The sequence below is a fragment of the Melanotaenia boesemani genome, chromosome 5, assembly GCF_017639745.1.
Source record: "Melanotaenia boesemani isolate fMelBoe1 chromosome 5, fMelBoe1.pri, whole genome shotgun sequence".
In the NCBI taxonomy this organism is placed as follows: Eukaryota; Metazoa; Chordata; class Actinopteri; order Atheriniformes; family Melanotaeniidae; genus Melanotaenia; species Melanotaenia boesemani.
In genome coordinates, this window is record NC_055686.1 from 3,039,353 (window position 1) to 3,053,234 (window position 13,882).

The 13,882-nt window shown below is 42.5% G+C and overlaps 1 protein-coding gene and 1 long non-coding RNA gene across 2 annotated transcripts in view; one reads left to right on the plus strand and one right to left on the minus strand.

Annotated features, from left to right (window-relative positions):
- The window catches only part of LOC121640276 (sialoadhesin-like), a 601,555-nt gene that overhangs the window by 21,155 nt on the left and 566,518 nt on the right, over positions 1-13,882 (minus strand). The gene's annotated exons all lie outside the window — the stretch shown is intronic.
- On the plus strand, positions 1,912-4,793 carry LOC121640582. Its single transcript, XR_006010518.1, has 3 exons — positions 1,912-1,991; positions 4,398-4,402; positions 4,782-4,793. It is a non-coding gene; the product is annotated as an uncharacterized LOC121640582 (long non-coding RNA).

Genomic DNA, 13,882 nt, shown 5'->3' on the forward strand with positions numbered 1-13,882 from the left:
CTTGGACCTGCTGTGTTCTCCAGTCTTCATGTGTGTTCGTCTAGTTTTTGTATTAAAACCTGAACCTCTGCACCGGTCGGCCTCGCCAGCCTGCATTTGGCTCCACATTCCACATGAGAGCGTTCTTCATTTAAAATATTTAATTAGAACACAAAATCTTACAAACTGCCACAATTAAAACAACCATGACGCTTCCAACACGTCTGGATTTATGGCTGTTTGAAGGAGACGTTGCTTTAAAAAGAGACGTTCATACGACTGGCTCGTTCTTACAATATCTTACAAGATTTCACAATATATAAGAATGACAAACAAAATATGTTTCTATATAAAATCTACTTTACAAGATTTGTTTATACTATACAGTATTTGTTTATACTATACAAGATTTGTTTATACTATACAGTATTTATTTATACTATACAGTATTTATTTATACTATACAGTATTTGTTTCCGAACAATTCTCTCTGCGCATAGATGCTTCACATGAATGCAGCGTGTTGGACATCAGACGTCTATGATGTCACACATGTGATGAAGGCGGTGTGGAAAATGTGTAAATAAAAAGAATGGCTCACACATGAACGGCTCACAGCTGACTCGGTTCCCAATGTTCATTTAAAAGAGCTGTTCAAAAGAATCGATTCATTCATGAACGTCACATCTCTAGAGCGCATACACACCGTCGCTATGGAGTCAGACAACTGTTGCTTAGCAACTGCAGATGTAGAATTATACCATATTTATATAATATGAATTTATTATTAAATTAACATATTTAAATATATTAAAATAATTAATTATTGCTAAATTACGTCTGAATGAGTTAAAGCTCTGAAAGTTTTGCACATCGTAGGAAACTTAAGGAAACGTTGGTTCTATCTTACTTTGTTAGCGAAATGAATTAATTTAAAAGCTTCTAATTACTAGATGAACTTTCTAATTAAGTCCTGGTCCTGGTACAAATAAATAACTAAATAATATAAATGTGTAACTGAGGCAGAATTACTGGTGAAACTTCATCTGGTTCATGATGTTTTCTAAGCTTAGTTTATTAAATGTAAACACTGTGATAAGGTTCATTATTTACAGGTTATTATGTTGTTGTTCTGCTGGTCCACTGGAGACCAGGTTGGACTGAATGTGGCTCCTGAACTAAAATGTAAAGCAGCTCTTCTGGTTTAGGGGGCAGCTGAGTGAAGAATGGTTCTACAGGAAGTAGAGAAAGAACTTTAAGAAGCTCTGATCTAAACCATCGCTGCAGTAGACTGCACACACACATTAAACCACCTTCACCAGTTCTGTTCCCTCAACCACAAGAAGACCAGTCCATAAATGTCCAGCTCACCAGAGACTCTGCAGAACAACCTGATTATCTGATGATGAGTCAGACCGGCTCAGAGGAGGAGCCGAGTTCCTCTTCTGGACTCTTTTATAGATCCAGAAACCAACAACCATCAAAAAGATCCCAGCAGCTGACAGACCCACAATCAGTCCATGATGTCCTCCATCCTTGTCTCCTCCATCCTTGTCTCCTCCATCCTGTGTTGTACCTGCAGGTGAGAAGCAGGTGTGAGTATCAGTATCAGGGAGGTGATGAATCATTTCCTCTTCAAACTGCTGTCACACATCATCTCCTGCACTCTGATCACTGCACTCAGACCAGCTGCTTTCTACAGAGTCTCATCAACAACATCTTTAGAAAACACAAACATCTGATCTGAGATGTTTCACTCTCACATCAACAACCAGGAAGCTGCTTCACCTCTGATCCACACACACAGAGACACATTCACCTGGAGGAGAAACTTCCAGATGGATGATGATGGACTTGGACTCTGCAATCATGCTGTCTGTTCTTCTCTGGAAGACTCTACATTTATATGTTCCTGTATCATCAGTCGTCACCTTCTTCAGAATCAGAGACACGTCTCCATCCTTCATCTGTCTGTCCTGAAGATCCACCCGGTTCTGGAAAGATGGATGCTGGTGGGAGAGATCAAGATGTCTGGACCTGGATGCTGGTGGTAGCTCTGTGAGAGTCACTTACTCTGGTGCTTTTAACACCATGAGAGCAGATACAAAACCAGACCTGTGATTAAAGGAAGGGGGGCTTTCCTGGTGGTCTCTGGTCTCTGGCATGTAATGGCAGCTAAACGAAATAAACATTAATCCTGTTGGATTATATTATAGAATTTATAACAATATTTAACATAAAGGGATTTTTATATGAAGTAAATGGAGGTTTGTGATGATTTGTGGAATAATCAGCTTCAACCCAGTCAGGGGGACTAGAAAGTTCATGATGGGGGTCCAGGCAGGGAAAGGCTGGCACATGTAAATCAGGGTCCAGATTTTAGGAAATAATTAACCAAATATTAAACTAAAGAAATCATCTGATATAAAAGTAAAGTCAAATATGTAAAAACAAATATTCAGTTTCTGATCAAAACTACTTCATGTTCACCTCCAAAATGAATCCTTCTGATCCTCCACGTTTAACCTGAATCTGAAATAAACACCAACACTTGATCCTCACAAATAAAATTTTATTTCACATGTATGAGGATGAACATGAAGGTTTGACCTCTGGCTTCATTTAAAGAACATGAAATTAACACCTCCATTAATAACAACAACACGATCACTGCCAGAATCATTGAGGGTAACACATCCACTGTTGTTTCCTTCTTTCTTCTCTCCTCCACCCTTGTCTCCTCCATCCTTGTGTCTTCCATCCTTTATTTTACCTACAGATGAGAACCAGGTGAGTATCAGTATCATGGAATTGTTGAATCATTTCCTCTCCAATAGAATAAATCTGGATAAACTTGGGAAAGAATAAGGAAATGAAAGAGTAAATGTATAGACATATATAATGAACTACAACTTTTATTTTTATTAATTAAATTTTCCTCGTCTGTCCTCTATTATTGTCCCAATTGATTTCCTAATTATTTTCTCTATTCCTTTCCCAATATATTTCCTTGTTCTGTTCCTTACTCTTTCCCAGTGTCTTTATGTTTGGTTGCTATACGTCAGTCTAGAGGCTGCAGGCCGAGTAGCTCCTGGATTTCTGGATCTTTCTGCTGAATTTGTGTGGCATTATAAAAAAAAAACAACACACAAAATCCAATGGACTTCATAAGCTACTTCACCTCTGATCCAGAGACAAAGAGACAAACTCACCTGGAGGAGCTTCCAGGTGGTTGGTGAAGGGATCAGACTTGCGGATTATTTTACTCCGAAGGATCCTCTGAACTGAGGGGAAACAGATCAGAGAGGGTGAAGGAGTAGTGCACCTAAAGATGTGTTTTTTCAGCTGTAAACACAGTATTACTTCATTGTGATGAAAACTACATATACCATTGATAAAATTTATAATTTTGTTTGTTTAGTTTATAAGTTGTGATGTTTAGAGCCTACTAGGCCTTAAATCCCATCAACACTGGCTAAAGCTACAGACTCTACAAATGGACGAGAATCTTCCCACAATGTCGATACAAAGTGTAGCTTCAAAGCAACTTGAGCCAATATAAAACTAAACCTAAGAGTAGTAGAACGGATTCAGTAGATATTTGTTGGATTCTGAGAGGCCACGTTCTCATGAGGCTGGACTCTGTGCCTCGTGCTGTAACTGTTTACCGTTGAACGCTTACCTTTCACAGAGGTGATATGAGCAGCGACACCCAGTAAAGGTGCTATACGAAAGTTCTGTAACATTATCGCAGCCATTTCCAGGACCACTAACTGATACAAAATGATTATTTTGCGAATGAAGAAGAGCATCTGCATCACTTAATAGACGTGAGCATGACGTACTTACGTCAATGTTCCCGCCTTCCTGCACTTTTATTGTTATTACTAATATTATATTTCTCATTATTATTATTTATTTTACACAGGTAGAGCTACGTGGACTCCAATCACTACTTACAAACACCTTTCACTCATTTATCACAGGAAGTCAAATTTCAGATTTAATCTGAATAAAATCTTATATAAAACCAACATACTCTACTTTTTTACACAATCATTGTCCAGTAACTAATTCAGGATGAGTTTATCTCAGACATTGATGGTTAACCCTCTTCAATAAATAGTTGGGAAGGTATCCGTCCGGGTTCAAATCCCACAGGGGGGGACAAATTACAAATTATGACGTGAACTCTGCTGGCTCCTAACTAGATTCCATCCTTGTCATCCCACAACCGTCCTCCGCGAAAAGCCTCTGCGAAGTCCATTAATTTATGATAATAGACACCTCGAAGGGCATCATCCCACTTATACCATGGTCACTTACGAAAGAAATAAATATTAAATAAATTATTAACGCATTAAATTTTTTACCATTAAAATCACAAGAAGGGGTTGAGTGGACTATTTTGTTGTGAGGCGTTGTCAAGGTAACCAGCTCTGACACCAAACCAACCTCCACCTGTAAAAAGTGAAGCCTATGTGGAAGAGTAAAAAATTGCAGTTCCCCCCTCATCCACTAGGGGCTCCAAAACAGAGTCAGTCCCCATAGACTCCCATGTTAAAAAGACCAACTTCACAGCAGAAATTAACATGTTTAAAGCCTGGTACAAAAAACATTTTAGGATTAAAATGTCAAGTTTACCTTCATGACAACTGTGAGGGGGTGAATTTTTTCTAACTCATCCGTTTGGATGTTAATTAATCTTGAAATTCAGGATAATTATGGGCGTGTCCTTTTGATTGACATGTATCCAATATCCGGGGCAAGACGGGAGAGTGCAGCACCACCGCGGTTTTTAGCTGGATAACAGCGTGCCTTAGTTTTAGTCCACCTACCTTCATTAGCTGGTTAGCTACCGTTAGCTCAGTTAGCTTTTAGCTACAGGCAGCTCAGAGTTTGATAGCTGTCAATCATCCACCCCCACCTTCAAGGTCCTCCTCTCAGCTCCACCTCTTTGCCCACTTTTGGATTTTCCGGGACTAACAACATGCATGATGCTGCCAAGATGGCGATGGTGGAAACGCCCAACAAGCTTCACTTTTGCTCTTCAGAAACCTGCGGGTGACGTCATGGAGGCTCCGTCCATCTTTTATATACAGTCTATGTCTGACACAGAACCTGCAGCTCGGTCGGCCACAGTTATGTTACATGACACACACGTTTCAGAGGGCGGGTGCAGCTCTTACTGCTTGTGTGTCCAGAGGATGATGCCAAATTTTGTTTCAGTCAAATCCACAGATAGTTTCTTACATCGTTTTTATTACAAGAAATATTGTCCACCATTCACTCTGATCATTAAATGTGGATCAACCAAGTAAGTCTATCCTAAATCATTTTTATAATGTTATCCACCATTCACTCTGTATAAAGTATGTAAGTAAGGTAATCAAGACAGAAATACAGGCGACAACATATTTAAAATTAAATCCAACATTGCTGTTGATCGTAACATTTCATAAAGATACTGGCATGTCCATAGTGGTGTTTGAAGGACAGAGTTTAATGTTTGTGGACCCTGACCACTGCTGGTTGGGACGCTGTGGGACAAGAAAATGTTGCTTCATTCTCGTCTCTGCTGGACTGACGGAGCGTCTGAGTTTCTGTTGCCACGGTTACCAACTACCGTTTAGTCAGCACAATAATTTGTGTGTGTGTGCGCAAGTGATAATGATGGAGAGAAAGAGCGCAATGATTTTTATGGCTGTCAAATTATTAAAATATTTAATCAGATTAACCACAACTTACCATTTTTACTGAACTGTATCGACAGAACGAACCGATGCTAATAAATATTTAATATTAACTTCTCTTGGGTAAACCTCAAATGTCCAAGGGTCAGTAAATGCAGCATGTACCCAAACAAATCATGGACCCAAACCTGGGTCATAGCGAAACATCGTTTTTGGACAGTAAAAAGTTCAGGGGACTAAAACGGTCTTTTAGAAAAGTGCAGGGGACATGACTGAAACCTTTTCTTACATAGAGAAACATCTGAACTCTGCTACAGTCTGCAAACAGAACAGGAAGTTTCCCAGAAGCATGCTGGGAAACTGAGTTCTGGTCTGATGAGTCCAGGGTGAAACTAAAGAAAAGAGCAGCTTACAGTGAAGCAGGGCGGTGCCCTGAAACCACCAGCAGGTGGCAGCACATCACCTGAAACAGTCACTGCAGACATGAAACGTCTCTGACAGGTTAAACCTTCATCTTCACCCTCATCTTCATCAGGTCAGAGAGGGTTAGTTAAACCTCCTCAGAGCTTCAGAAACTAGATCATCCTGAACATTTGAATACAGCTCTGAGTTTTACTGATCAACAGTCCGATCATGTCCCTACAGAGACTCATTCACAGACAAAAATGTCCCATTAAGTCACATTAAAACCAGATTTTTATTGAATAAAAATCATGATTCTGTCACGTTCGGGCACCCCTGATCCACATCCCAAGACAGGTAAACAAATTAAAACCATATACAGTATCTCATAGAGGTGAGTATGCCCCTCACATTTTTGCAAATATTTTATTATATCTTTTTGTGGGTCAACACTAAATAAAACTTTGACATACAGAATATCACAGTTTAGTTTCTTTAGTGTGGATATTTTTAAAAACAGACTCAAGACCCACCTTTTTAGTTTAGCATTTTAATCATTACTTTTATTATTACTATTGTATTTATTCATTTTTTTATTCTTAACACACAGGCTGTATTCAGCTTCTATTTATTTATCATTTATGTATTTGTTTTATCATTTTGATTCTCTTATTTCACGGGTTCTCTTATTTTATGGGTCTTAGCAATATTACTTTTATACCCAGGGTTGGTTTTTAGATTGTTTTAGATTTGGTTTTACAGTGTTTTATCTCAGTGTTTCCCCACACCACTAGACCCCAGAATTAATGACAGCGTTTCCTTGGTCCTTTTAACTCTGTGATGTGTGTGTGTTTGATGGGAAGGGGTGGGGGGTGGGCTTGCTGCTCTTGGGTTGGAGTTCTGGGAGATTTTACTCTGTAAAGCACCTTGAGTTGCTATTTTTATGTATGAAAGGTGCTATATAAATAAAGTTTGATTGATTGATTTAGTGTGCAGGCCCAAGTAGCTCCTGGATTTCTGGATATTTCTGCTAAATTTGTGTGGCATTATATAAATAAAAAAAACAAAAAACACTAAACCCAATGGACTTCATAAGCTACTTCAACTCTGATCCAGAGACAAAGAGGCAAACTCACCTGGAGGAGCTTCCTGGTGGTTGGTGAAGGGATCAGACAGGTTTATTTTACTCCGAAGGATCCTCTGAACTGAGGGAAAATAGATTAGAGAGGTTGAAGGAGTAGTGCACCCAAAGATGTGTTTTTTTCAGCTGTAAACACAGTATTACTTAATTGTGATGAAAACTACATATACTATTGATAAAATGTATTTATTTTTAGTTTATTTTAATTATAAGTTGGTGATGTTTAGAGCCTACTAGGCCTTAAATCCCATCAACACTGGCTAAAGCTACAGACTCTACAAATGGACGAGAATTTTCCCACAATGTCGATACAAAGTGTAGCTTCAAAACAACTTGAGCCAATAAAAAACTAAACCTTAGAGTAGAAGAACGGATTCAGTAGATATGTGTTGGATTCTGAGAGGCCACGTTCTCATGAGGCTGGACTCTGTGCCTCGTGCTGTAACCGATGCTAACAGCTAATACTGTTTACCGCTGAACGCTTACCTTTCACACAGGTGATACGAGCAGCGACACCCAGTAAAGGTGCTATACGAAAGTTCTGTAACATTGTCGCAGCCTTTTCCAGGACCACTAACTGATACAGAATGATTATTTTTACTTGTCTAACAACGTTCAATACTGGAGGAGCAACTTGCGAATGAAAAAGAATTTCCGCATCACGTAATAGACCTGAGCATGACGTGCTTACGTCAATTACGTCAATGTTCCCGACTTCCTGCACTTCTATTGTTATTACTAATATTATATTTCTCATTATTATTATTATTTATTTTACACAGGTAGAGCTACGTGGACTGGCATGACTACTTTCAAACAACTTTCACTCATTTATAACAGGAAGTCAAATTTCAGATTTAATCTGAATAAAATCTTATATAAAACCAACATAATCTACTTTTTTACACAATCATTGTCCAGTAACTAATTCAGGATGAGTTTATATCAGACATCGATGGTTAACCCTCTTCAATAAATAGTTAGGAGGGTATTCGTCCGAGTTCGAATCCCACAGAGGGGGACTAATTACAAATTATGAGGTGAATTCTGCTGGCTCCTGACTAGATTCCATCCTTGGAAAACTTTCAGATGAGGTTTTATCGAGTTCAACCCAACCCCTCTGAGTCAGGAATATCCAGGCCCTTCTAGATGCTAAATACTGATCCAGAAGTCCTTTAAAATCCACAGTAAGATCCAGTCTGTTGTCCATGGTAGAAGTTACTCTGAACAGCTTTATATCCAGGATAGGATAGACAGGATAGGAAAAGTGGTGCAGTACGGAATTATCCACCTCAGACTTCTTCTGGGTCCCTGGAGATGCTCACTCCTTCCAGTACTTCATCTTGTAATTTGTAATCATTTGATCAGAAATCTTCCCCAAAACAAACATGTTCTCATCATGAAATGATCAAACTACTCTAAAAACAGATGAGGATGTGCCAGTCTGAGAAAAGGATTTCAGGATGATGTTTATTTGATAAGAATGTTTTTAACCCTCTTCAGTAAATACATGAATGCTATTTAAGAAAACATCACCAGTATGTAAAACTGTCTCCAATACTTTGTCAGCAGAATGAATTAAAAAAACTTACCTTGGTTTTTACAAAGCTCAGAGCAGCAGCACCCAACTCACTGGTGTTCAACCTGAAGACTAGTCCCTACCCTGGGTATACACCAGGTGTTCCTGTGTGTGTGTTTATCCATCATAAACTCTATTGAACTAGTGAAACCACACAAAGAGCATTTTATATAGGGACATTTAAAAAAACTCCATTCAGGTCATTGTTCAGCATTCAGTTTTACAACATAATGCACCTTTGATGCTGGCATGGGTGTGGATGGGAAGGTGGGAGGGATGGGTTGACTATGTGGGCTGGGTGAGATGGGAGGACGTTTCAGGTGCATACCGCCACCTACTGTATCAGAGTGTGTATTCTTAGGATGACCAGTTCTTCAGGTTACAGGCTAATGTAACTAAAAATGTAATGTAACTAAAAGCAACAAAGCTGACTTTGTCCACAAGCAGTGTGTCTTTATTGATTCCCTTTATACATGGATCTGCCTCCTTTTGCCTTTTGTGGTTGAGATCTTGTGCTCCAGAGATCACCACCTGTGGTGTTGGGAAATTACCTTGTTCTGCTTGCTTTACTTTTTTAGCTGCATCAGCATAAGATACTTGATTGGTAACCTTGAATTTCATGATTTCCCTTGAAATGAAAATGTGCCCCTCCCTCCTTGAACGTAACCATGACTCTCCATTCATTTTGCCCGGCCTCCACTATATCCTCCCACCTGTTAGCTTTAGCTTTTCTTGTCGCTTCCTCACTCTCCGATCCCGATCTAGCACTCACAGAACTACCACTCCTCACTTTCCTTTTCTTACTGGCTTCCTGCCATGGCATGAGATTATCTTCTCCGTCCGAACTGTCACCCATAATAAATACAGTCACGATACAGTTGTTGCTCACCCACCACTTTTGTCACATCCAAACTCCCATTGTTGTTCACCACTGCTCCCCCTCCCGACCGAACACTGCAGCAGCCTTTTCTTTCCTGGGTTCCACTAAGCTGCAGTCTGATTGGCCGAACGTGAAGCCAATCAGAGGGAAGGAAACTGGGGTGCGTTGGAACCAGCCAATCCTAACAAAGCTCTGTGTCAGGCAATTAACTGCAGGAGGCGGCACAGGGAAAACTGGGCCTCGTTTGTCTTGGGTTGCGTGATGTTCAGGAAACTAATACGGACTTTGCATCAGGCTTCATTTGGACACGCCCCCTTTACTCGATGCAGGCTTTGGGGCTTTTGTGTCAGACGTAACATCACTACCTCTCCCTGCTCTCTGCTTCTCTCCTCTCCTCTGCCTCCCTCTGCAGTCTCATGGCCTCTCTTATGAGATCCACGAGCTGGTCAGCAGCTTTCCTCTTCCTTCTGCCTCTCCCTGCCACTGGATCCTCCCTGACTTCCTCCACCGACTGGCTACCCACTGCTGAACTTGGCCCTGGTCTGTCCTCCTCAATTGAGGCGATCAGGACAGGGGGGTTGCTGGAGGGCCCCTGTCCCAACACCTGGTCCATGAGGACAAACCAGGGCCAAGTTGCAGCAGTAGGTTTCCCTGCTACACCCTCTCCAGTCCCTGGGTACTTAAAATCCTGAGGCAGAAAGACATCACTCATACTAGCAGAAGTAACCATACATGTGTCTTTATTGGGCAAAAAGTAATGTCAGAAGATATGGTACATAATGACATACATACTTTATACTTCTTTTTGAGGTTGTCCCATTTTTTTTTGCTTGGGCTGGGGTCACCTTCTCCTAGAGGCCCATTTTCTCCAGGATGGTCCTGATTGGAAAAACAACAGAAACGGGACACACATACACATTTGCACAAACCTGAAGAACCATGACATAAGGTTCTGCTTGATCTTCTGTTTAGCTTGTTACTGGAGGATTTGTACAGGATAAATAACTTATAATGTCACTGTACACCCATCACACACTGGGGGAGCTTGTTGACTTACTTCCAGCCAACATTGGCTGAAAACTTTGCTCCACTGAAGAGTCCCTCGTTCTCAGCCCTTAACTTAATGAAACAGACCGTTTGGTCCTTGGTCCCTGAAGACAAAAATAAAATAATAGTTCATAACATAGCCGGCTTCATTGCTTAAAACACTAAACATTAAATGTCTCTGCCTTTCATTTATGGGAGTGAAAATCTTGAAAAGCATTACAATTGTGCTTCCTTTAAAGCATTAAAAAAAGATGGATAATAATTATAAAATTGTTCTTTACACTGATGAAAATCTGGTCTTTCAGCAGCTACGTGGACGATAAAAGAAAACAAAAAACTAATGTTAATCATATGAACTATGTTAAATTAATTATTTCATTATTTAATCATGACAAATAAAATAAATTTATATAAAATATATGCACTAATTTATGCAATAATATATTATACTATAGGACGTTGTAATTGCACTAGTTGAGAATGATTAAATTAGGTTGTATTAATTTGAGTAAAATTATACAGTCGCACAATGCTATTTTATTAATTTAACATTAAATTAATCTTTTACATACATTAACGTGATTGATTACAGCTAAATAACATTTGAATCAGTTAAATCTCTGAAATTCTTAAGTTTTACATATCATAGAAAAATGTGGGAGGAGGGGGGATTAAATTTACCTCCGTTATCTGTTATTTTCTAGCCGTAAGGCACGTTATTAACCCCTTAAAATCCACAAATATTAAATATTACAATATTTTAATACCAAAAAATACATACATATTGTAATGTGTTGTGGTTAGCATTGATTCTGTGTTACTTAAGTTGCATGTTCATCTGTTATGCTGCAGTGTTAATGATGAGAGAGCGTAGAAGAAGAGGGGAGAGCGTAGAAGAAGAGAGAGAGTTCCGGGCGAAGTTGTACGGCGTGGTCGCGGCCAACAGCGACCCATGTTCAGCTGATTAAAAGAGCAGTTATAAAAGCAACTGACCGAGTCATCCTTACAGTCGAGAAGCCGTTACATTGGTGTCAGAAGTGAACAGCCAATTGCTTCGCACTGTCGTTTTCCGTGGCTACCCCTGTCGTCTTACGAGGAAGATGGCTGCTCGACGCAACGTGCCTTACATCTGTCCTGGGGTGAAGGAGGAGCTGATGAGCGACCCGGACGAGGGTTCGGACTGGGACGAGGAGCTCGACCGGCCGGCGGACCGCAAGGCTCATGTGAAGGATATGGCTATGAAGCTAACTAGTGTGGCTGGGACTGGCTCAGTGGGCGCTGCAGAGCGCGCCGGGAGGGCTGAAAACCCCGCGAGAGTCGCCGAGCATCCCGCCAGACCGCATGTAAACAAAGATGGCGGCGCCCATGGTAGCCAGCTTCAAATGAAAACGCCCAAGTATAATGGGAAGGCGGACTGGGAAGCGTTCCATGCCCAATTCGAGCTGTTAGCACAGGCAGCCGGATGGTCTGAGGAGGGCATGGCACTTCAGCTGGCTCTGTGCCTCACGGACGAGGCTCTGACATGTTTGTTGTTGCTCAGCCCGGCCGAACGGAATGACTATAAGGCATTAGTTGGGGCTCTTCAGCGGCGGTTTGGACAGTATAACCAACCGGGTGTGCTACGTTCAGAGCTGGCAAGTAGGATGAGGCGGGCTGGAGAACCACTCAGTGCGCTGGCTAATGACATTGAGACCCTAGCAAGACGGGCATACAGCCACATGCCTGCCGATGTACAGAGTGAGTTAGCAAGAGACCAGTTCATACGAGCCATAAACCCCAGAGAGCTGCGCGTGCAGACACAACTAGCTCACCCCAGTACCCTGCAGGAGGCGTTAGCACTGGCTGTGGAACGTGAGGTGGTTGGAGCTGGAGCAGGACAGGTCACCTCAAGTGGAACTAGCCTTGATGTGAGAACGGCGACCGGAGAAAGCCCCGACCAGGAGAGACCAGCCTGGGCGACCGAGTTAACCGAACTCATCCGAGCGGTCACACTGCAACCACCACGCAGCAGCTCTCGGCCTGGCCGGGCCCGGGATCCCCCTGTGTGCTGGGTGTGCGGACAGACTGGCCACATCAGCGTGCGGTGCCCGAAGCGCGCTGGGGTACAGGGAAACGGCCCGGGGTCTGCGTAGATGGGACCACGCAGATCCCTGCTGCAGCGTCCCATACTGTAGCCTTGTCATCAGGTACGGCCCAGCCCCACAGCCGGGGAAGTGGGGATCCACTTCCCCCAGAAGCAGGCGATAGGGCTGAATCCGCCAGCGTGGTGGGTTGGACTCACACTGAGAACGTCTGTCATGTGCCAATCATTCTGGCTGGGACTCCATGTGTTGCACTGGTGGACACGGGGTCAACTGCTACTCTGATGAGGCCGGATGTAGTCCCAGCAGGCACGCAGTTGGACTCGACAGCTGTGAAGCTTCGGACGGTGACCGGTGAGCTGGCCCCGATGCTGGGACGAGGAGTGGTGACTGTATCAGTGGGGGGATTAACTGTGGACTTTAAGGTGTGGGTTGCGGATGTAAAGGACCCTTGCATATTGGGGCTGGACTTTTTAAGGACCATCCACTGTGTCCTAGACCTGGGAAGTAACACGCTGACTGTAGATGGAGGTCATGCAGTCAAAATGATACACCCCGCTCAGACCCCAGGTCCCCAGCAACCAGTCTTGAGAGCAGCAGAGACAGAGCAGGAGACCAACCATCCGCTTCAGGCGCCTGCTGTTTTACCGGCACCCCTCCCTTCCAGTGCTACAGTCACGGTCCAAACCCCCACTATGGTCCTGCAGCCCCCAGACGCGGAAACTGTCAGATTGGCGGCGGTGCAGGAGCTATGGAGACGCAACTGTGAAGGTCTGGAGGCTGAGCAGCGGGAGGGGCTGTGGCAGCTACTGCTAGAATTTAGAGACATTTTTGCCTTCACAGACGAGGAAGTGGGTCTGACCCATCTCATACAACATGAGATTGACACCGGAGAGGCCCGGCCCATCAGATCACGCTCCCGGCGCCTGCCTCTAGCACGCCAGACTGCAGCTGACAGCGCAATTGAGGAGATGCAGAAGGGTGGCATCATTGAGCCCTCAGACAGCCCCTGGGCCTCCGGAGTGGTCATGGTCAATAAAAAGAACAGCCAGAAAATGAGATTCTGTGTGGACTACAGGC